Below are 22,522 nucleotides of genomic sequence, written 5' to 3'. Positions count from 1 at the left end.
TTACAGTTAGAGAGAAAATATCTTATAAAATATTTTAAAATATCAACAACAGCAACAAAAGGCAGATTTGAAGAGCTAAAAGAAGAATTGAGAATTGTGAATTCCTTGGCATGTGTCTTGACTTCACTGCCTTTGAATTTCTGAGTTTTAAAAGCTCCTTACTATTAATTTGATAGAACCATGCACCTATTATTCCCTGAAGGAAGTTTTGAATTTCAACAATTTACTAGCCCAGAATATATACCTACTGTCTCTTAACTTTATCTATAAACTACTCCATTTCAAATGCTATGTCAGTTTTAGGAACATTATCTTAGTCATGACAATTGTTCTTATTCATAATCTCACCAATGAATTATTCATTATTGGTAGTTAACCAAAACTTCTCTTTCATTACCTGCAGGATCTGGCTTAATTTCCATGGTATGTGGAGGCCAGATTTTAGCATGCTATTTGTTCAGAGACAACTTGATCTATCCAGGGCTGGATGATTTTTAACAGAACAGCTGAATTAATTTGTCTTTAGACTTTCTATTATTATATACATTGTGTCAGAGCTAAACTGTATTTTTTGTTCATACATAAATTCAACCTATATTCAAGGTTGAATTTATTCAGGTTACTTTATAACTATGTAAAGAAAAAAAGAAGTTAATGGAGAGCAGAAGAATTCTAGTAAAGAATTCATGAGCAAAATGTTGCAAACTCATAAATGCAGTGTTTCTCAAAGAGTGTTCCATAGAATACTAGTTCTGAAGGATATTAATAGTGCCATATAAGGAAAATAAAACTTGCATTTTTAAGTGTATCTGTGGAATCGTGGATTTAAGTGAAGTAGACATTTATTTCAGGACTTCTTAAAATTTCTAACGTACTATTGTAAGCAAGGCCTCTCTAAGCAGTAGTATACCTGATGCCTGGTGTCTCAAACATATTTGACCAGGAACACACTTTAGAAAATGCCAATGTACCATGTGGAAAGTGTAACACAGAAGAAGGCAGATTCAAAACTACAGTGAATCCGTTACCAGAATGAGAGTCCCATAGCGGTTGTTTCTATGTTAGAGCGTTTCTTTTTAAATTATTGCCTCTTTTCAAAACAGTGTCTATTTCTCTCCTTAGATTAATGATCTTCTAACATAGTGCTTCTCAAAATTTAATGTACATTAGAATCACCTGGGGATCTTAGTACAATGCTGACTTTGGTTTAGAAAGGCTGGGTGGAGCCTGAAAGTCTGTATTTCTAGAAATTCCTGGATATTGCCTGTGTTGCTGGTTCGTGTTGCTACTTTGAATAGCAAGGTCTAAGTGCTTGGGACCATATGTGATTTCAGGTTGTCTAGTTCTATACCACCAACTGTACGCTTTTTATATCATTGTTTTCAATAAATGCTTGTTGGATTGGTTTACAACTGAGGTGAGTTAAATTTATGTGTCTTAACTATTTATCACTTTTTAAATACATTTAAATATCTCCTGATACTAAAGAAGTGCATTCCAGCATTACAACTAAAATATAAGCATAGGAAAAAGAACAGGAAAGTAATATATATTCCCCACCCCCAGCCCAGCCCCAAAAGCACATTCCCACACTCCTACACACAAACATTCTGGGAAACAATTAGAAACAAAACAAAACCAGCTCTAGGATTTTTTCCTGGATGACTCTTTATATCCTAAAACCTATTTTTTTCCCCATAAACATATGCATTTAACCACTAAGAAAAGTCAAGATGATTGTTTATATTCCAGTGACATTCCAAAAACTACTTTGTGTTGCTCAGTTACTGGTGAGGTCATTTAAGTTTCTCATGGACATGTGAATAATGATACCATCTCCCTCACTTCTTTTTCACATTCACTTATTCACACAAACTTATGTCTTTTATCCATTATTCTTATTCTTCCTGTTAATTTCTTCCAAAATGTTCAGTCATAGATGTGTCAAAATATGTAACTCAATTATAGCCGTCCAAGGATGTAAATTCCAATTAGTAATAAAGATTATTTTCATCTATAACAGAAGGCAACTCAGGGTAGCTCTGAACAGGTCAGCATTATGATCCTTCATTCCCCAATTAACACCCATTGACAGCACTCAGAAAAAAAGTGTCTCTTTAGAGATACAACAAAACTCAATTCTGCTCTATGAAAAATGCAAATATTGAACAAATCATGAACACACTGATGACAAAGTCTGTCCCTATAGAAACCCACACATGGAAGAAGAAATGTACAGAAACACTAAAACTGCCTGAATAAATGTGATAATTAAAAAAGATTTGGTTGATTAAGTACTTTTTAATATAATGAGAATTAAGTTGCGCTAGTAAATTAGAATAACAATCTCTCCAGACTCAGAAGACCTTAATGTCTCCTCACATTGTAGTGGAGCTTAATTAGCATGTTTATTTCTAGGATTAGGAATCCATCTGCTCAGGTAATTACTACTGTGCTAAGTCTTCTCTTTGTTTTTTTCTCCTGATCACAAGAATAATCTGTGGTTTTCTTCTTTTACTCATTAAAGTGATTATCATTATCTAATTGATGATACCCCTTGAAAAAAATTAAAAATACAATTAGGTTTCATATTTTAGCCTAAAAACCGTGTATATCAGAAATATCAACTATTATTCGCTTTAGTTTTTACTACCTAAAACTATATATAACTCAAAGGGGAAGAGTCAAACCCATTAAATTTACTTTTGTAGTGTCTCACATAGAATCATAAAGTGGTAGAATCCTACCTGCTATTTTGGTTCAAATTTTCCTATTTTTAATTCTCACCCAAGGATACTTTTCTATTTATCTTCAGATCGAATGGGAGGGAGAGAGAGAAACATCGACGTGACAGGGACACATCTACTGGTTGCCTCCCACATGACCCTGACGAGGGCCGGGGACAAACCACAACTGAGGTACGTGCCCTTGACTGGAATCGAACCCATGACTCATTGGTCAGCAGGCCGATGCTGTCCTGTGAGCCAAACCGGCCAGGGCTCAAATTTTCCTATTTTTAAAAGGTAATACTTTTATGTCATGTATAATCTGTTTGTAAGTATGCTTCAAAGTTATCCCATTGTCATCTTATAATATAAATCAATTTACATATTCCTTTAATGTTTACTGAAAAATAATTATTTTCCTAATAAACAAACAGTATTTTTACTTTTGCTGACAGTGATCCCAAAATATATATGAGGACTACTGTTATATCTGCAGTCTCCTTAGAGACTCCTATCTTAAATTTTATGGGTAAGCTGATTTACCTTAGTAGTTGAATTAAGTTCAAAAGCTATCTGGCACCGCTCTAGAGCTATAGAGATTGTCATATAGAAGTGACAGCAGCCCTGGCCGGTCTGGCTCAGCAGTTAGAGCGTCGGCCTGCAGTCCAGAGAGACCCAGGTTTGGTTTCTGCTAAGGGCACGTACCTCGGTTGCAGTTTGTCCCCGGCCCTGGTTGGGTCGTGTGGGTGGTGACCACTTTATGTGGCCCTTTCATGTTGATGTTTCTCTCTCTCTCTGTTCCTCTCTCTTCCTCCCACGCTATATGAACAAAAAATGGAAAAATGTTCTCGGGTAAGGATAAAAAATTAAAAAATAATAATAATAATAAAAAAAGAAGTGACAGCAACCCGGCCAGTGTGGCCTACTGGTTGAGTGTTGACCCATGCACCAAGAGGTCACTGGTTCGAGTCCCAGTCAGGGCACATGCCCAGGTTGTGGGCCCGATCCCCAGTGGAGGGCGTGCAATCGATGTTCTCTCCCTCTTTCCCTCTCCCTTCCTCTCTAAAAAATAATCAATAAAGAAAAAAAATTTAAGAAAATAAGTAATGCCTTCCGGTCAAGATGGCGGTATAGGTAAAGGCTGTATCACGTCCTCCCACAACCACATCAAAGTTACAACTAAACTACAGAACAACCATCATTCAAAATTGCCTGAAATCAAGCTTAATGAAGTCCTACAGCTACGGAATTAAAGCAGCAGCCACATCCAGACTGGTAGGAGGGGCGGAGGCAGAGGGGCTGGTCCCACACCCACGTGTGGCGGATAAAAATCAGGAGGACACCTCGGCTGGGAACACCAGGTGCCCCGCTCAGGGTTCCAGTGCCAGGAAGAGAGTCCCCATAACTTCTGGCTGGAAAAACCAGCGGGAACTGAGGCTCAGGGAGGCTGAGGCGGCTGGAGCCCCAGGCAGCTCCTTAAAGGGCCCGTGAACAAACTTATCGGACTCTCTCCCCCTAAGCTTGGAGGGGAGGCAGCTCGAGGGGCGCCAGAGACATACAGGGAAGAACTGAGCTGTTTGGCACTGGAGCGAGGGCTGGAGAGGGGGCTTTCCCTGGGACAAACGTGCTGTCAGAGGCCTTTGTTCCTTTGGCGAGTCCTTCCCTGGGGCGGCAGACAGTGGCCATATCTGGGACTCCAGCAACTTGGCTCACACTGGTAGCCCCACCCTGGTGATTCTCTGAGGCCCCGCCCCACCCAACTTTCAGGCCCACCCAACTTGCCAGTTGCTTAACCATAGGATTGGCCTGTCTTGGATCCTGCTTCAGGTTTTCCTAAATTCTTTCAAACAAGCAGCATCTGGTTTCAGATAGCCCCATACCTCTTGTTAAGTAATACACAGAAACAAACACAGGGAGGCAACCAAAATGAAGAAACAAAGAAACAGGTCCCAAATGAAAGAACAGAACAAAACCCCAAGAAAAGAACTAAGCGAAATGGAGATAAGCAACCTAACAAATGCTGAGTTCAAAATACTGCTTATAAGGATGCTCAGTGAACTTAGTGAGGGCCTCAAGAGCATAAAAAAGGACCAGGCAGAAATGATGGATGCGCAGTCAGAAATGAAGGAGGCATTAACTGAAATAAAGAATAATTTACACAGATTCGAGTAGAGTACATAAACTCAAGAAGCAAACCATTGATTTGGAATATAAGGAAGCAAAAAACACCCAATCAGAAGAGCAAAAATAAAAAGAATCCAAAAAAATGAGGATAGTATAAGAAGCCTCTGGGACAATTTCAAGCTTGCCAACATTCGCATCTTGGGGGTGCCAGAAGGAGAACAGTGAGAACAAGAAATTGAAAACCTGTTTAAAACAATAATGGCAGAAAACTTTCCTAACTTGGTGAAGGAAACATACAAGTCCAGGAAGCACAGAGCGTTCCAAACAAGAAGAACTCCAACAGGCCCACACCAAGACACATCATCATCAAAATGCAAAAGGTTCAAGACAAAGAGAGAATCTTAAGAGCAGCAAGAGAAAAGCAGTTAGTTACCTACAAGGGAGTTCCCATAAGGCTGTCAGCTGATTTCTCAAAAGAAACTTTGCAGGCCAGAAGGGAGTGGCAAGAAATATTCAGAGTGATGAAAAGCATGAACCTACAACCAAGATTCCTCTACCCTGCAAAGCTGTCATTTAGAATCAATGGGCATATAAAGAGTTTCCCAGACAAGAAAAACTTAAAGGAGTTCATCACCACTAAACCATTATTATATGAAATGATGAAGGGTCTTTTTAAAGAAAAAGATAAAATTATGAACAAACAAAATAGCAATGAATACATATCTATCAACAATGGAATCTACAGACAAAATGAACAGGTAGAACAGAAACATTCTCATAGATACAGAGAACATTTTGTTGGTTGCCAGATGAGAGGGGTGTTGGGGGAATGGGTGAAAAAGGTGAAGGGATTAAGAAGTACAAATTCATTGCTAGACTGACAAACCTCAGAGGGAAAGGGGTTGGGGGTGGGAAAAAATAAACCAAAGAACTTATATGCATAACCAATGGACACAGACAATAGTGTGGGAAAAGGTGGGAGGGGGGGCGCGAGTGGGGAGGAGAGGGTCAACGGGGGAAAAATGAGGAACATCTGTAATACATTCAACAATTAAGATTTAAAAAAGAAAATAAGTAACAACATACATACCACGAGATAGAAAATTTTACGACACACTTCCTAAGAAAAAACAAAGGCACTTTCCTTTTTTTTTAATCCTCACCCGAGGATATTTTTTTCTATTTTTTGTAAAGATAGAGTGGGAGGGAGGGAGAGAGAGAGAGAGAGAGAGAGAGAGAGAGAGAGAGAGAGAAACATTGACGTGAAAGGGACACATCGAGTGGCTGCCACCCACACGACCCAACCAGGGCCGGGGACAAACTGCAACCGAGGTACGCGCCCTTAGTGGGAACTGAACCAGGGTCTCTCTGGACAGCAGGCTGACGCTCTAACCACTGAGACAAACTGGCCAGGGCCAAAGGCACTTTCTAAAGTTGTTTTTCCATGAACTTTAGAATCCTGAATTGCCAGTAAGTAAATCTATAACAAAAACATCCACAGATACGGCTGTGGCAAAAATGTCAGAGAAGGGAGGAAATCCAATTAGGTTTCTATGGAGAAAAGTGTTCTTCATAAGGAAATTTCTACTACAGAAAACGGCCTCATCACAGGTGTAAAAGTTTGCAAATACCTCATATTTTTAATATAAGAAAATAGGCTACACCAAGGGCTAGACACCTAGGTTGGGCAGCTTTTCCCAATCCAGCCGCTGGACCCCTATAGATCTGAGGGGAGGCACCCTCTGAGTTCCAGGGTCCCAAAGATCCTACTTGGTTTTCTAACGAGCATCCAGGAGATGCCGAGACATTTCCAAAAAGATAAAAGGAGACCTGGTAAAAGCCTGTGGAGATATGAAACTGGAGGCGGAGTGAATAAAGCTACACAGACAATCTCCCAGGACCAAATGGGAATTACAACTAAAATAAAGACAAATCCTCAGCAAAAAGCAACAGAAAAGCAGCAGGACAGGACCATATAACCAGGGACACTGGTAGTATCTGCAGAGGTGCAAAAGGGTGGTGGGCTGGGAGCCCAAGGACAGCAGCAGTCTTAGCTGTGAGCAGCACACTTGGGGAATAAAAGATGAAGCCCCCTCCAGAGCACAGAGAGCCAGGACAGAGCACTAAAATAGCCACAGCCACTCACCTGGGGGCTATGGCAGAGAGAGGGCAGACTGGGCTGGAACTCTGTGGGGACACCTGGGATTTGGAGGGCACTCAGAATTTTTGCTGAGTTGCGGCCACAAAGGACGGTGGCCAGTGTACTCCTTCCCAGAGCTATGGGGAAAAGCAGCAGTCCCCTTCCCTCAGAGATTCAGCCTTTCCCAGGTGAGGCAAAGAAATGCAACTTGAGGTTCATTAACAACCAGCATCTTTCCCACCCTCTGGAAATCCTCTTATGCAGAACACCAGGGCTACACTTCAAGGCACTGAGTAACTGAGACTGCTAGCCTCCAGGAAAAAGCTAGAGGATCACTGAACCTTTCCTGGGCTTGTAAATCTACCCAGGAAAGTAAGACTTGACAGTGGTGTTAAACGTGGGCTGGCCCAGGCTCATCCAAACCCAGTAGAGGGAGCCACAAAAAGCAGAACACCAACACCCACAGGGAAAATTTGGCAGACTCCAAAACCCACTGAGATAGTCAAAATGGTGAAACAAAGATACAAATCCCAAATTAAAGTACAAATGAACTCTATCGAAGATGAGATAAGTGAAATGCATTTAAGCAAATAATCAGAGGTAGAGTTCAGAGCCATGATCATGAGGAAGCTCAACAGCATGAATAAGGACATCAGCACCATGAGTAAAGATATAGAAACATTGAAGGCCAACCAAGTGGAAATGAAGAATGACATAGTAGAAATAAAGAATACATTGGAAGGACTAACCAACAGAGTAGAGGAAGCTAACCAAATCAGTGAATTAGAAGACAGAGTAGAACAAATCAATCAATCAGAAAACCAAAAGGAAAAAACAATTAAAAAACAGCAAGATAGCTTAAGAGAACTGTGGGACAACTGGAAACGTAATAATATTCCCATCATGGGAGTTCCTGGAGAAGAAGAAAATAGGCAAGGGTTAGAGAATATGTTTGAAGAAATAGTGACAGAAAACTTTTCTAACTTGGTGAAGGAAGAAGACATTCAAGTTCAAGAAGCACAGAGAGCCCCAAGTAAGAAGAACCCAAACAGGCCCACACCAAGACACATAGTCATTAAAATGCCAAAAAGTAAAGACAAAGAGAGAATCCTAAAGGCAGCAAGAGATAAGCAACAGGTTACCTACAAAGGAACCCCCATAAGGCTCTCAGCTGACTTCTCAACAAAAACACGACAGGCCAGAAAGGAGTGGCATAAAGTAATCAAGGTCATGAAAAACAAGGATGTGAATCCAAGACTACTCGATCCAGCAAGGCTATCATTCAAAATGGAAGGTCAAATAAAGAGCTTCCCAGACTGAAAAAAAAAAAAAAAAAAAAAAGCTAAGGGAATATGTTAACACCAGACCAGCACTACAAGAAATGTTAAAAGGACTGCTGTAATTAGTAGAAGAAATAGGAAGAAAAATATAACCACACTAAACAAAAATAGCAATAAATAAGTACATATCAATAATGACCTTAAATGTGAATGGTTTGAATGCTTTGATAAAAAGCCACAAAGCAGCTGACTGGATAAGAAAGCATGACTCATATATGTTGTTTACAAGAGGCCCACCTCCCAACAAAAGACTCACATAAGTTGGAAGTGAAGGGATGGAAAAAAATCTTTCAAGCAAACGGAAAGAAAAAAAAAGCTGGGGTAGCAATACTCATATCTGATAAAGTAGATTTCAAAATGAAGACCATAAATTGAGACAATGAAGGCCACTTACATAATATTGAAAGGATCTATCCAACAGGAAGATATATCCTTGGTAAACATATATGCACCCAATATAGGAGCACCAACATATATTAAAAATCTTCTGAAGGACTTCAAAGGAGAAATCGATAGCAATACAACGTAGTAGGGGACTTCAACACACCACTGACATCATTGTATAGATCCTATAGACAAAAAATTAACGAGGAAACAGAGACTCTAAATGAAGCGCTAGACCAAATTTAATAGATATCTACAGAGAATTATACCCCAAAACTTCAGAATTCACATTCTTCTCAAGTGCACATGGGACACTCTTAAAGATATACCACATGTTAGGGCACAAACTAAGTCTCTGCAAGTTCAAGAAGATTGAAATCATATCAAGCATCTTCTCAGATCACAATGGCATGAAACTAGAAATCAATTGCAACAAGAACATGCAAAGACATTTGAACACATGGAGGATAAATAGCATGTTATTGAACAATGAATGGTCTACCATGAAGATCAAGGAAGAAATTAAAAACTTCCTGGAAACCAATGAAAATGAACACACAACACAAAATCTGTGGGATGCAGCAAAAGCAGTTCTGAGAGGGAAGTTCATTGCACTACAAGCCTACCTCAAGAAACAAGGAAAATTTCTAATATACTATCTAACCTCACAACTTAAATAACTCTAGTTCTTAAGCAAACAAAAAGAAAACCCCAGAGCAAGTAGAAGGAAGAAAATAGTAAAGATCAGAGTAGAAATAAATGACATAGAGACAAAAAAAAAAAAAAAAATTCAAAGGATCAATGAAACAAAGAGCTGGTTCTTTGAAAAGATAAACAAGATTGATGGACCCTTAGCTAGACTCACCAAGGAACAAAGAGAGAGAACCCAAATAGACAAAATCAGAAATGAAAGAGGAGAAATAATAACTGATATCACAGATATACAAAGCATTGTTAACAAATATTATGATCAATTATACAGCAACAAATTCAACAATATAAGCAAAATGGACAAATTTCTAGAAACACATAGTCTCTCAAAACTGAACTGGGAAGAGATAGAAAACTTGAATGGACCAATAACAACAAAAGAAATTGAAGATGTAATCAAGATTCTCCTAGCAAACAAAAGCCCAGGCCCGGATGTCTTCACAGGGGAATTTTACCGAACATTCAAAGAACTAATACCCATTCTCCTCAAACTATTTCAAAAAATTCAAGAAGAAGAAAGACTTTCAAACTCGTTTTATGAGGCCAGCATAATTCTAATTCCAAAACCAGAAAAAGACACTACAAAGAAAGGAAACTACAGGCCAATATCCCTAATGAACATAGATGCCAAAAACCTGAACAAAATATTAGCAAATCGGATCCAGCAATACATGAAAAAAAGTATTCATCATGATTAAGTGGGATTCATTCCAGGAATGCAAGGCTGGTATGATACTCACAAATCAATAAATGTGATACACCACATAAACATAATGAAAGGTAAAAATCATATAATCATATCAATAGATGCTGAAAAGGCAATTGACAAAATCCAGCACCCATTTCTTATAAAAACGCTCAGCTATGTGGGAATAGAGGGATCATATCTTGACATAATAAGGGCCATATGTGAAAGACCTACAGCCAACATCATACTCAATGGGCAAAAACTAAAAGCATTTCCCTTAAGAACAGGAACAAGACAAGGATGCCACTTTCACCACTCCTATTTAACATAGTACTGGAAGTCTTTGCAACAGCAATCAAACATAAGGGATCCAAATCGGAAAGGAGGAAGTGAAACTGTCATTATTCGCAGATGACATGATACTATACATAGAAAACCCCAAAGACTCCATCAAAAATCTACTAGACTTAATAAATGAATTTGGCAAAGTAGCAGGATATAAAATTAACATCAAGAAATCGATCGCATTCTTATACACCAATGATGAAGTCACAGAAAGAGAAACTAAAAAAACAATTCCATTTACCATCACAAAAAAAAATTAAGATACCTAGGAATAAACTTAACCAAAGAAATAAAGGACCTATTCACAGAAAACTACAGGTCATTGAAAAAAAAAAAATAGAGGAAGATATAAAAAAGTGGAAGCACGTAACTTGTTCATGGATTGGATTAACATCATTAAAATGTCCATAATATCCAAAGCAATCTATAGATTCAATACAATCCCCATCGAAATACCAACAGCATATTTCACAGAACTAGAACACATACTTCAAAAGTTCATATGGAACCGCCCTGGCTGGTTTGGGTCAGTGGAACGTCGGCCTGCGGTCCAAAGAGACCAGGGTTCGGTTCCTGCTAAGGGCTCGTACCTCGGTTGCAGTTTGTCCCCGGCCCTGGTCGTGTGGGAGGCAGCCATTCGATGTGTCCCTTTCATGTCGATGTTTCTCTCTCTCTCTCTGTTTTCCTCTCTCTCACTCCCACTCTCTCTGAACAAAAAGTGAAAAAAGATGTCCTCTGGTGAGTATTAAAAAAAAAGTTCATATGGAACCAATAATGACCTTGAATAGCCACAGCAATCTTGAAAAAGAAGAACAAAGTTGGAGGGATCACATTACCAGCTTTAAGGTTATACTACAAAGCCACTGTAATCAAAACAGCCTGATACTGGCACAAGAACAGGCAGATAGATCAGTGGAACAGAATAGAGAACCCAGAAATAGACCCAAGACATTATGCTCAATTAATATTTGAAAAGGGGGCAAGAGCATACACTGGAGTAAAGACAGCCTCTTTAATAAATGATGTTGGGAAAATTGGACAGCTACATGCAAAAAAATAAAACTAGACCATGAACTTACACCATACACAAATAATCTCAAAATGGATAAAAGACTTAAATATGATTTATGAATCCATAAAAATCCTAGAAGAAAGTGTAGGCAACACAATTTTAGACATCATACGCAGCAGAATTTTCACTGATACATCACCTAAGGCAACAGAAACAAAGGAAAAAATGAACACATGGGACTACATCAAACTCAAAAGCTTCTGCACAGCAAAAGAAACAACCACCAAAATGGAAATTAAATTCACTCTATGGGAGAGCATAATTGCCAGTGATACATCAGATAAGGAGTTAATTTCCAATATATATAGAGTGCTCATACAGCTCAACAAAAGGAAGACAAAGAACCCAATTAAAAAATGGGCAGAGGAACTAAATAGACACCTCTCCAAACAGGACATACAAGTAACTAAAAGACATATGAAGAAATGCTCAATGTCACTAATCATCAGAGAGATGCAAATTAAAACAACAATGAGGTATCACCTCACACCTGTCAGAATGGCCGCCATCAACAAATCATCAAACAACAAGTGTTGACGAGGGTGTGGAGAAAAGGGGACTCTAGTGCACTGCTGGTGGGAATGCAGACTGGTGCAGCTACTATGGAAAACAATATGGTGTTACCTCAAAAAATTAAAAATTGAACTTTCATTTGACCCAGTGATCCCACTTCTAGGAATATACCCAAAGAAGCTTGAAACACCAATCAGAAAGAATATATGTACCCCCATGTTCAAGCAGCACTATTTATAATTGCTAAGATCTGGAAACAGCCCAAATGTCCATCATAGACAAATGGATAAAAAAGCGGTGGTACATATACACAATGGAGTACTATGCAGCCGTAAGAAAGAAAGATCTCTTATCCTTTGAGCCGACATGGAGGGACCTGGAGAGTATTATCCTAAGCGAAACAAGCCAAGCAGAGAAAGACAATCACATGATCTCACTTATTTGTGGAATATAATGAACATAACAGTCTGAGGAACAGGGTAGTCTCAGAGACGTGGAAGTGGGGTACAGACAGACAATCCCCAGAAGAGGGGTTGGGGGGAGATAAACCACAGAACTTATATGCATGTATGCATGAACAGTAGACATGGACAACAAAGCTGAGGACAAGGCGGGGAGGGAGGGGAAGGGGGGTATCAGTGGGGGAAAAAGGAGAAACATCTGTAACAAAAGTTAACTCATTAAGTAATTAATTTAAAAAAATAATATAGGAAGAAGATAAAGTTACAACTTTTTCATCTGTTATGCATTATTTACTTTAGCTGTTTCTTTGAGATTTTTCTTCATTCTATCTAAACATTCCTGGTAGTTTAGTCACAAGAGAGCCAGATCATCTTTGAAAACAGAGTGAATTACCATCTGACTTTCTCCTCATAAAGAACACTAACGCTGCCATTTGCCCCTATAATGATAATCACTGATTCATTTAATTTGAGGAGTAATGGGAATCACCAAAAGATCTTTCTTAATTGCAAAGGGGAAAATATTATTACAGTAGAGAAATAATCAAAGTCAATATTGATAGTAACAGGACTAATCAACAGCATGTACCTGTTTGAACAAATATGAGTTGAGAAACCAGCATTACTTCTGTGGCCTTCCTGCCAAAGGTGAATAACCTGAATCTAACCTTAAGGGTTCAGGAGACAAACCCAACATTAGAGCCTTTTTCAAAATAATTGGGTTCCACTTTTCGAAAATGCCAATATCATAAAATTCAAAGAAAGACTAAGAAATTTTTCCAGACTAAGAAAATTTAAAAAACACAATCTGCGATGTTCTTTTGCTATAACAAAAACATTGGGACAATTGACAAAATCTCAGTAAAGTCTGTAGATTAGGCAATTGTATTGTTTCAGTGTTAATTTCCTGATTTTGATCATTGTACTATGGTTTGTTAAAAAAAAATTCTTGCTTTTATAAAATAGTCTCTAAAGTAGTTAGGGGAAAGAGGACATTGTAGCTGCAATCTATTGTTAAGTGGTTCAGAGAAAAGTTGGTACGTACGGTGTGTGCACACACAGGTACACACACACAGATCGAGAAAGGGGTAAAACGACTGTAGAAACGGTTAACATTTTGGGAATCTAGGTGAAGGGTACATGGGAGCACTTTGTACTATTCTTGCAACTTTTCTCTAAGTCTGATGAGTCAAAATAGAGATAAATTTTGAAAAGAGAGAAGAGATCAGAGAATTTAAGGAAGTTGTCCAAAGTCATACAGAACAGGCAGAGAAGAAAAATATGTACTCTCTCACATCTAGATCTTTAAAAATATTTCTTCTACCAGAGTGAGTCTCAATATACCAGGCCTTTTATCTGTACCCAACCCCTCCCTCTGCGGCTGCATGGGCTCGTCCTTTGCCTGGGTAACTCTGCTTGGTCTCAGCTTGGATGTCCCTTCCTTCAGGAAAGCCTCTGTTATGTCTTCCTTGTATCAGTCCACTGATAGAATCCCTTCTGTGCATCCCACAGCTCCCTCGTCTCCCCCATCAAAGCATTTGCCATATTACGCTGGAATCGGCCACAGTCCCTACTACACTATGACCTGTGAGAGTGGGAGTAAGTCTGTCTTGTTTACAGCTGTATCCTGGAGTCCGGCACAGTAGCTACTCTAAAATAGTTGCCCAGAAATACTAATTAAAAATCATATTTAAAAAGTATTTCTGACCTACAAATACTTCTCAAATCACAAAGAAAGCTTATTTAATTCTCTAAAAGAGTGTTCGGTCTGCCTCTTGTAACCCTGGGAATTCCACGGGAATTCTTGGAGATTATGACAGTGAGGACAGGGGAGGTGGAGAGGCCAGGTCAATGCTTTGCTTCTTTGTGTACTAAAGGTTGTTTTTTCCTAAAGCTATGCTTTCATGTATTCTGATCCAGGGCATCTGTGAATGTCTCTGAATCCTATTTTGGGCTACGTGAATGGTGTATTAGTTTCCTACTTTGCTGTAACAAATTACCATAAACTTAGTGGCTTAAGACAACATAAATTTATTATCTTGTTTCTGGAGGTCAGAAGTCTGAGACAAGTCTCACTGAGCTAAAATCAAGGATGAGGCCCTGACCGGGAAGCTCAGTTGGTTAGAGCATGGTCCCCATGTGCCAAGGTTGCGGATTTGATCTCCAGGCAGGGCACATACAAGAATCCACCAATGAATGCATAAATAAGTGGAACAAATAGATGTCTCTCTCTCTCTCTCTCTCTCTCTCTCTCTCTCTCTCTCTCTCTCTCTGAAACCAATAAATAAAAATTTAAATTAAGGATGAGAATGTGGACATCTTTGGGGACCATTGCTCAGACTCCCAAAGAGGGGCTTCCTCTAAACGTGTGTGAACATGTGCGTTTTCTTGACTGCACGTTGTCAGAAAGATGAAAATCCACATTTTCCAAAGATGATCAAGAAGGGTCATGGACCCCACTAAAACATAAATCACAGACCTAGTTAATTTAATTAAAAATTTATTTCAATTTATTTACATACATGTTTTCAGGACCATGTCCAAATATACAAAATACCACTAAAGTAGATTAGTGTAAACTTTTAGGGAGGGTAATTTGGCAAAGTATAGCAAAATCAAAAGCACACATATACTTAAATTCTGAAATCCTACTGCTAGAACTTTTCTGTACAGACGTAATTGAAAAGACAAAAACTGCAAAAGACCATCAGTTATATGACTTGTAGCGTTTATGCAAGAGAATATGACAGTTATAAAGAATGAAGGTGATGTATAGGTGTATATAAAGAAAACAGTCAAGATAAATTCTTATGTGACAAAAGTTCAGGACAGGGTACAAAGTCTAACATCTATTTGTAGTTTCACAATGTATATATGGTGGTACCCAAACTAATTTTGGGGCAGGACATGTAATAAACTATTAATAGAGAGGGATGGCAGAGGCTAGAAAAGAAGACTCCTTATTTTATGCCTTTATAACATCTACATTTTCTATTTTGGGTATGTACTACTTTATGTTATAAAAGAAGGTCAGAGGCATTTAATAACAATAAACAATAATTATAATAATGGTGGAATCAATAATAATGTCTATATGTCTCACACAATTTGAAACAGTTTACACAGATACTTTTGTTTAATTCTCCCATCTCTGTGAGATAGGAATATTATTGTACCATCTTGGCAGAGGAGAAAATTCAGGCTCATCAAGGTTAGGCCAGGTATTTAATGTCACACAGGTGGTCAAGGAACATCTCAGACTAAATTCAGGTCTATTTGACCTCACTGTTCTCAAACTGTTGCTACTGTTTTCATTTTCTTGTTTATATATTTTCATGTTAAAATAAAAATCCTATTAACGGTGATTGCATGTGTTGTTGTTGTTTTTTCTTTATTGATATTTAGATAGAGAGGAAGGAGACAGAAACATCGATGAGAGAGAACAATTGGCCACCTCCTGCATGCCTCCCACTCAGAAGTTGGTCCACAACCTGGGCATGTGCCCTGACTGGGACTCGAACCAGTGACCTCTTGGTGCATGGGTTGATGCTCAACCACTGAGCCACACCAACCGGGCTAATTGTATGTGTTTTAATCCTGGTAAAAAGTTTTTCAAATGTTAAAACTAAAATTATTCTTTTTCTTAGCATGTTGTAAATCAAAACAGAAATTACACTATCACAAAGGCCCCACATTTTTGAGGCTTATTAGGTCCAGAATATTAAAAAACATATTTTTAAAATTTCTAATGAGAAGGATTACTCAAAATGACAGTGTGTATAAACACTTATAAGAAGGACAATAGCCCTGGCCGGTTTGGCTCAGCAGTTAGAGCGTCAGCCTGTGGTCCAGAGAGACCCGGGTTTGGTTCCCTCTAAGGGCATGTAGCTCGGTTGCAGTTTGTCCCCAGCTGGGGTCCTGCAGGAGGTAGCCACTTAATGTGTCCCTTTCACATCAATGTTTCTCTCTCTCTCTCTCTCTCTCTCTCTCTCTTCTTCCCACTCTATTTGAACAAAAAATGGGAAAATGACCTCAGGTGAGGATTAAAAAAAAAAAAAAAAGGACAATAAAAAGAAAGAAGTACAGGAGGGGAAATGTAAACAGGGAGAAGGATGTAAAAGAATGAGAAGGAAACTTACGAGATTGTACTAACACTGGTGATTTACAGCTTTAAGAAAATGCTTTGTAAGAGTCATGTAGGCTATCCTTTCTGACAGCTGTAATTTCTTTCCATTATATGTACTAAATAAATACTCTATTTCCATTACAGATAAGATGAGGTTGGGGTATTTTCAATGAGAAGATGATACAACTAAGTCATATCTAACATGCTGTATTGCAAGTGCTTCTACATACCAGCACTATTCTTTTTTTTTTTTTTTTTTTTTTAAGGGAAAATAATAACAAATATAAATAAGCAACTCATTGCCACTTCAGATTTGCATGTAATCTAAAAATTATTTGCCCAAACCTTTTCCAGGTGAAAATTCCACCCTATTTAATGTTTCATGAAGGTTCTGATGTGAACCAGTGACTTAGGGATCATCTTACATGTATCTTCCCTTCTGATTTCTTTTACCCTAGCTGAATCCCTTAGGTTAATTTGTTTGTGTTGTTGCTTTCCAAATGATCCCAGTGTGGTGATAAGGTTAGTTATCTGGTAGTTCTCCAGGATCCCTTGGTTAACTGGTTGATTTAACAATTGCTGACTAGTCTCTAGTCCATTGTTAACTACTAAACATGTAAACATTATAATCAAGCTATCAAACTGTTAAATATGTTTATCTCCTATATTGACAAAAATATCTTTAAAACACTAGTTTTTAAATATGTTAATTATGACTATGTTAAATATAACTGAAAGAGAAGATTTCAAGAAAATGTAATTTTTTATTATGTCACTAGTTGGAATGCTTTGGTAATTGCTGGTGATGTTTGAGTGAGTAATAAAGTGAATAAAGTAATAAATCCACAATTCATGAATTATTATATAATTCCATACATTTTTTTTATTTTGCTTTCATTTCAGGAAAAATGCTAATTAGGTTGTTAAAATCAAGATTCTTCTCATAATTTGTATTCTATTAACAGTAGTGCCATATCAGATAATTAGTTATTAGACTATTTCTAATTAATTTAAATTGGGAGAAACTGCTCAGCTGAAGAATAGCAAGTGAAATTGTTAACAAAATTTCCAATACGTACATATATGTGGGAATTAAACAGAAATTTTATAAAATTAAACATTAAAGAAAAATGTATGAAATATTTCATTTTCATCATATAAATATCTATAACTTATATAGTGATTTTTACTATCTCTTACAGTAATTTCTTTTTAAAAAAATTTTATTGATTGGTTTTTGGAAGGAAGAGAGTAAGAGAGAGAGAGAGAGAGAGAGAGAGAGACCCCAATTTGTTATTCCACTTATGCAATTCACTGGGTGTTTCTTGTATGTGCCCAGGGATCAGGGATTAAACCCACAACCTCGGTGTATCAGGATGACACTGTAACTAACTGAGCTACCCAGCCAGGGCCAATAATTTCTTAATTCAATATTTATATAAAATTTCTGGCATTTCATTTGATTTGTTCAAATTGTGGACCTAATGAAAGTCCATTTCCATTTTTTTAATCAGTAATTAAGTCTGCATTTAATAAAAAATTTATAATTTCCTGTTTCCAAATTTTATGTGGGTCACATTCAATATAAATCCCTTTTATTGCTTCCAATTTTTAAAAACTTAAGCAAGCTGCTTCTCTAAACATTTTCTATTTCTTTATGCTTCTCAGCTTTTCCCTGAGCTCCGCTTTTGTATTTTCTATTTCTAGAATGATCTCAACATGAACTTGTGCTCATTAACCTAAAAGATTAAGAAATAAAATGCAGTTATGTTCAAAGTAAAGTCAGTTTGACTGTATTTTCATTAAAAATGTAAATTAAAATTCTGTTTATATGTTTTCAAAAGTGTTCTAAAATATTCAGAAAGATATATAAAAATTAAAATGCAAAATAAAATTATGATTAATACAAATTTTAAAGTAAATTATATAAATGAATCTAAAATTATTTATTTGGGGGAAATTTTATATACTTTCATTAAATACTTTCACAAGAACAAAATTGTTTGCAATTTCAGCGTTTAATATCTATCTAGTCATCATTTAAAAATTTTAGATTATGCTTTACTCATATTATGGCTTGACTTATGTATATGTAGATATATCTATATACACAAACAAATATAAGAGTAGCATAAACTGTTTAATACTGCAAAACGTTCCCGAGGTACCACGTGCAACAATGAATGTAGACTAGGAAAACAAGAACATGAATGCTTAATACCACTTCATTTTGTAAGAGTTGACAGCAATAACCTTATCTGAGAGGAAGGATTTGGTTAATTTGCTTTTTTTGTTTCCTAAGTGTGTACACATTCAAAATCCTCCCTGCACTCAGAAGCAGTGTCAGTGACAACCCACAAACCGTGACGACATTCAGTGGTGGCCAGCATTTGTCTAGCAGATACAGGAAGAGAATGTAAAGTGTTTCCCTGAGGGTGACAAGTGTTACTCCCAAAAGCACATGCTTAGGATTGTGGGTTCTGCCACGTCAGCACCAAGTGCTGCATGAATCGTAAGTGACTGAAGTGCCCATGAACTCTGTCACAGAATTTTGTTATGTGAGGTCTTCTGAAGGGCAAGCCCCAGGGCAGAAGCCTTTCTTGCCATAGTTGGAAATCCTGTTCCCACGGCATGACCCGGACATGACTGTATCCCTCAGACCGACTTCAGGCTGCTTTGCCCAGAGGTACACTGTCAATCACACAGAGTGTTTAGGACCTGACACAATGACAAGTGTAGCTCTTCCGTAGTGATGAGAGCTTGATTACAAGTGTCTCTGAAACCACGCTTATTCTATTATGATGCAACAGTCCATCTGCCATTTCCTGCTGAGGGATTTGAGGCAAGTTATTAATTTTCTGAGTCCTGGTTTCTTCAGCTATAAAATAGGTTCAATACAACTACTTCCTCCAGTTGTTATCAAGATTAAATAAGTTGACGAATCATTAAATGAACTGTTCATTGCCTGATAGATACCTATTTTCATTATTCCTAATGTAAAATGTATCCCTTCACTCTTCATCCCACTGTTTAATTAAGAAGCTCCATCAATTCTCCCTGACATACCCTCAGATAAGAAAAGAGATGGATTTTTTCCCTAAAGAAAGAAATTCTATGTACGAGAAAGTTACTCTACTTTCCCCGATCTCTGTGGGAAACAGTGACTGCCATCTACGTCAACCCTGAACAAACTCCTCTTTGCTCTTCTCCCTGCCTACACCACGATGACCCCTCCTGTGGGGAATGCCTTCCCCTCTGCAGGGCACACTCCTTTAAGTTCATGCACACAACCTTATGTGGGCCCTCAACCCACCCAACGATTTTGTTAAATGTTCCTGTTAGCTCAGTGACTCTCAGATCTTGTCTGCCTCGGTCACATGTTCTACCCCTCCTAATTCGCAGCAGATAACCCCGCTTCTTACTTCACAGTGCAAATGCATAAGATAGGAACTCTCTCAATCAAGCCTATAAAATCAACTTCATTGAACTCATCAATGTCTCCGCCTCTTCTCTTCTTATTTAAGTGCGCTTGTCTACTTGTGCTCCTGATCACATTTCCCCCATGTCTCGCCGCTCTCCTATCATAAATTATTAGACTTCTGTACTTCAGGTTCTCTCTTTTCATTTCGTCCTTCGCATCAATATTTAATTACATTCATGCTCTCTTTTCTTTTTTTAAAATGTATTTTAATTTATTGACTTGAAAGAGAGAGAGATCAAGTTGTTGTTTCACTTATTTATGCGTTCATTATTTGATTCTTGTATGTTCCCTAATTGGGAATCGAACTTGCAACCTTGGCATATTGGGACGAAGCTCTAACCAACTGGGCTACCTGGCCAGGGCCCTATATTTAATTGTTTAAAAATATTAAAATTATACCCGTACATAAATTGACCAAAGGTTTCACAAAGTTTGTTATGAACAACACCGGTCTGCTAGTCACCCTTCCTTTATTTCCATGGGGATGACCACTGTCACCAGTTTTACTCATCATTTAAAGGTTTGCCTCCTAAATAATGTAATGTGTTGCTACTTTTGATATTTTTCAATTTTAGGCATTTCCTGTTGACCTCCCACTGGAAGGGATGAGGAATTAACTGTCTTTCCTACCTCTGCACACACACACACACACACACACACACACACACACTGCTTTATCCCCTTTTCTCCAGTATAGCTGTATCATAATTTTGGCTTGATAGCCTATTTTGTACATTATTAAAACTACATTAATCCATCAGTAGATAAGTGGATAGAAAAGCTGTAGTACATATACACAATGGAGTACTATGCAGCTGTAAGAAAGAAAGATCTCTTATCCTTTGAGATGACATAGAGGAACCTGGAGAGTATTATCCTAAGCAAAACAAGCCAAGCAGAGAAAGAAAAATATCACATGATCTCACTTATTTCTGGAATATAATGAACTAAACAAACTGACGAACAAAATAGACCCAGAGTCATAGAAGTAGGGTACAGACTGACATTCCTCAGAAGGGGGAGGGGGAGGGAAGGGCTAAACCACAGCACTTATATGCATGTATGCATAACTGATGGACATAGACAACGAAGCTGGGGATGGGGTGGGGGGGATAGGGAGGAGGGAGTCAATGGAGGGAAAAAGGAGAAACATCTGTAACAAAAATAAATTAATTAAAAAAATTTTTAAAAACTATATTAAAGCTGTTCACAGCTGAAGATACTATTGATAACTTTTTTCTTCTTCCTATTTAATATATGTCTCTCCTACGTGTCTTCTTTCTGCTTTCTTTTTTTCTTCTCTTCTTACTCTTTTTTGGTCTATGTCTTTCATACTAGAGGCTCTTCTCCGGTTGCTGTTAACGCCTGTCTGTGGCCGCAGAAGAGGGACGATGATTAGAAGCTCTGAGTGCAGGAGTGCGGCTCTTCACAGTGAGCGTCACTGTCGGGAGACTGGACCAGGCCTCTTCATGGTTGATGTTGGTATTTTTAAGACCTTCCCCTGGTCCAGGAAGGTTTCCTGAAGATCATTTCACTTTTCTAATTTACATACAAAGGCCTGGCTTTCAGCACTCTTCAGTGTCCAGTCTGCTTACAACTTCTGATTGGCCCATTTTTAGCAGGTTACCCCTTGCTCTCATTGGTGCCGGGGTGACTCCCAGTCCAGAAATGTTCTCTGCAGAGAACAACCCCCAGACTTTCTCCAGGTTGGTGAGAGTCAGTGGTCCAACTGCATGGAACGGAGAAGTGAGTGGTTTGACTGCTTCTTAAACAGGCATTAGCCTAGTCCTCCAGTTTATTGAATAAGTAAATGGCGCATGTGGTTAGCAAAAACGAAGCGAAGGGCTAGCCTGAACTGGGAGGGGTAACCCTGAGGAGAGCCTACAAATAAGTCAAAATGAAATGATGACACCAAAATACAAAGGTGTGCCAAAGTCCTGAGTCAGGGGAGACGAAGCTGATTGAGAAACCAAGGGCAGTTACAGAAGGAACAAGTTCGTTAGATGGGGAAGAGAATTTAATAAGACTCAAGATGCAGAATGGATTAAGCATTTGTTTACCGCAAGGAGGGCCATAATATCTGCTTTTAAGTGTGCTGTCATAGTTACAGACCATGTATGTAGCCTGTTTTACATTTTAGGCTTTCAATAATTGGTAGTAGTATATCATTTTTAGTTAAGATGTTACCCAACGCACACTCTTTGGAGGAGGGCATATTTTTAGATTACAACCAAGGGGAACACATCTGGAAAATATTTATGAAGGGAGATATATGCTTCTGGAAACAGACACCAGTAATATATTTTAGCGAGAGCTGTGTCTGAAGTGACTCATTATGTTTCCTTTCCTACCTGTTGTATCTCCACTGCGTATTCAAACACCCGACAAGGGCGAGTTTAGACATCATGGGT

The sequence above is a fragment of the Molossus molossus genome, unplaced genomic scaffold (assembly GCF_014108415.1).
Source record: "Molossus molossus isolate mMolMol1 unplaced genomic scaffold, mMolMol1.p scaffold_m16_p_8, whole genome shotgun sequence".
In the NCBI taxonomy this organism is placed as follows: Eukaryota; Metazoa; Chordata; class Mammalia; order Chiroptera; family Molossidae; genus Molossus; species Molossus molossus.
This window is presented reverse-complemented; position numbering follows the sequence as displayed.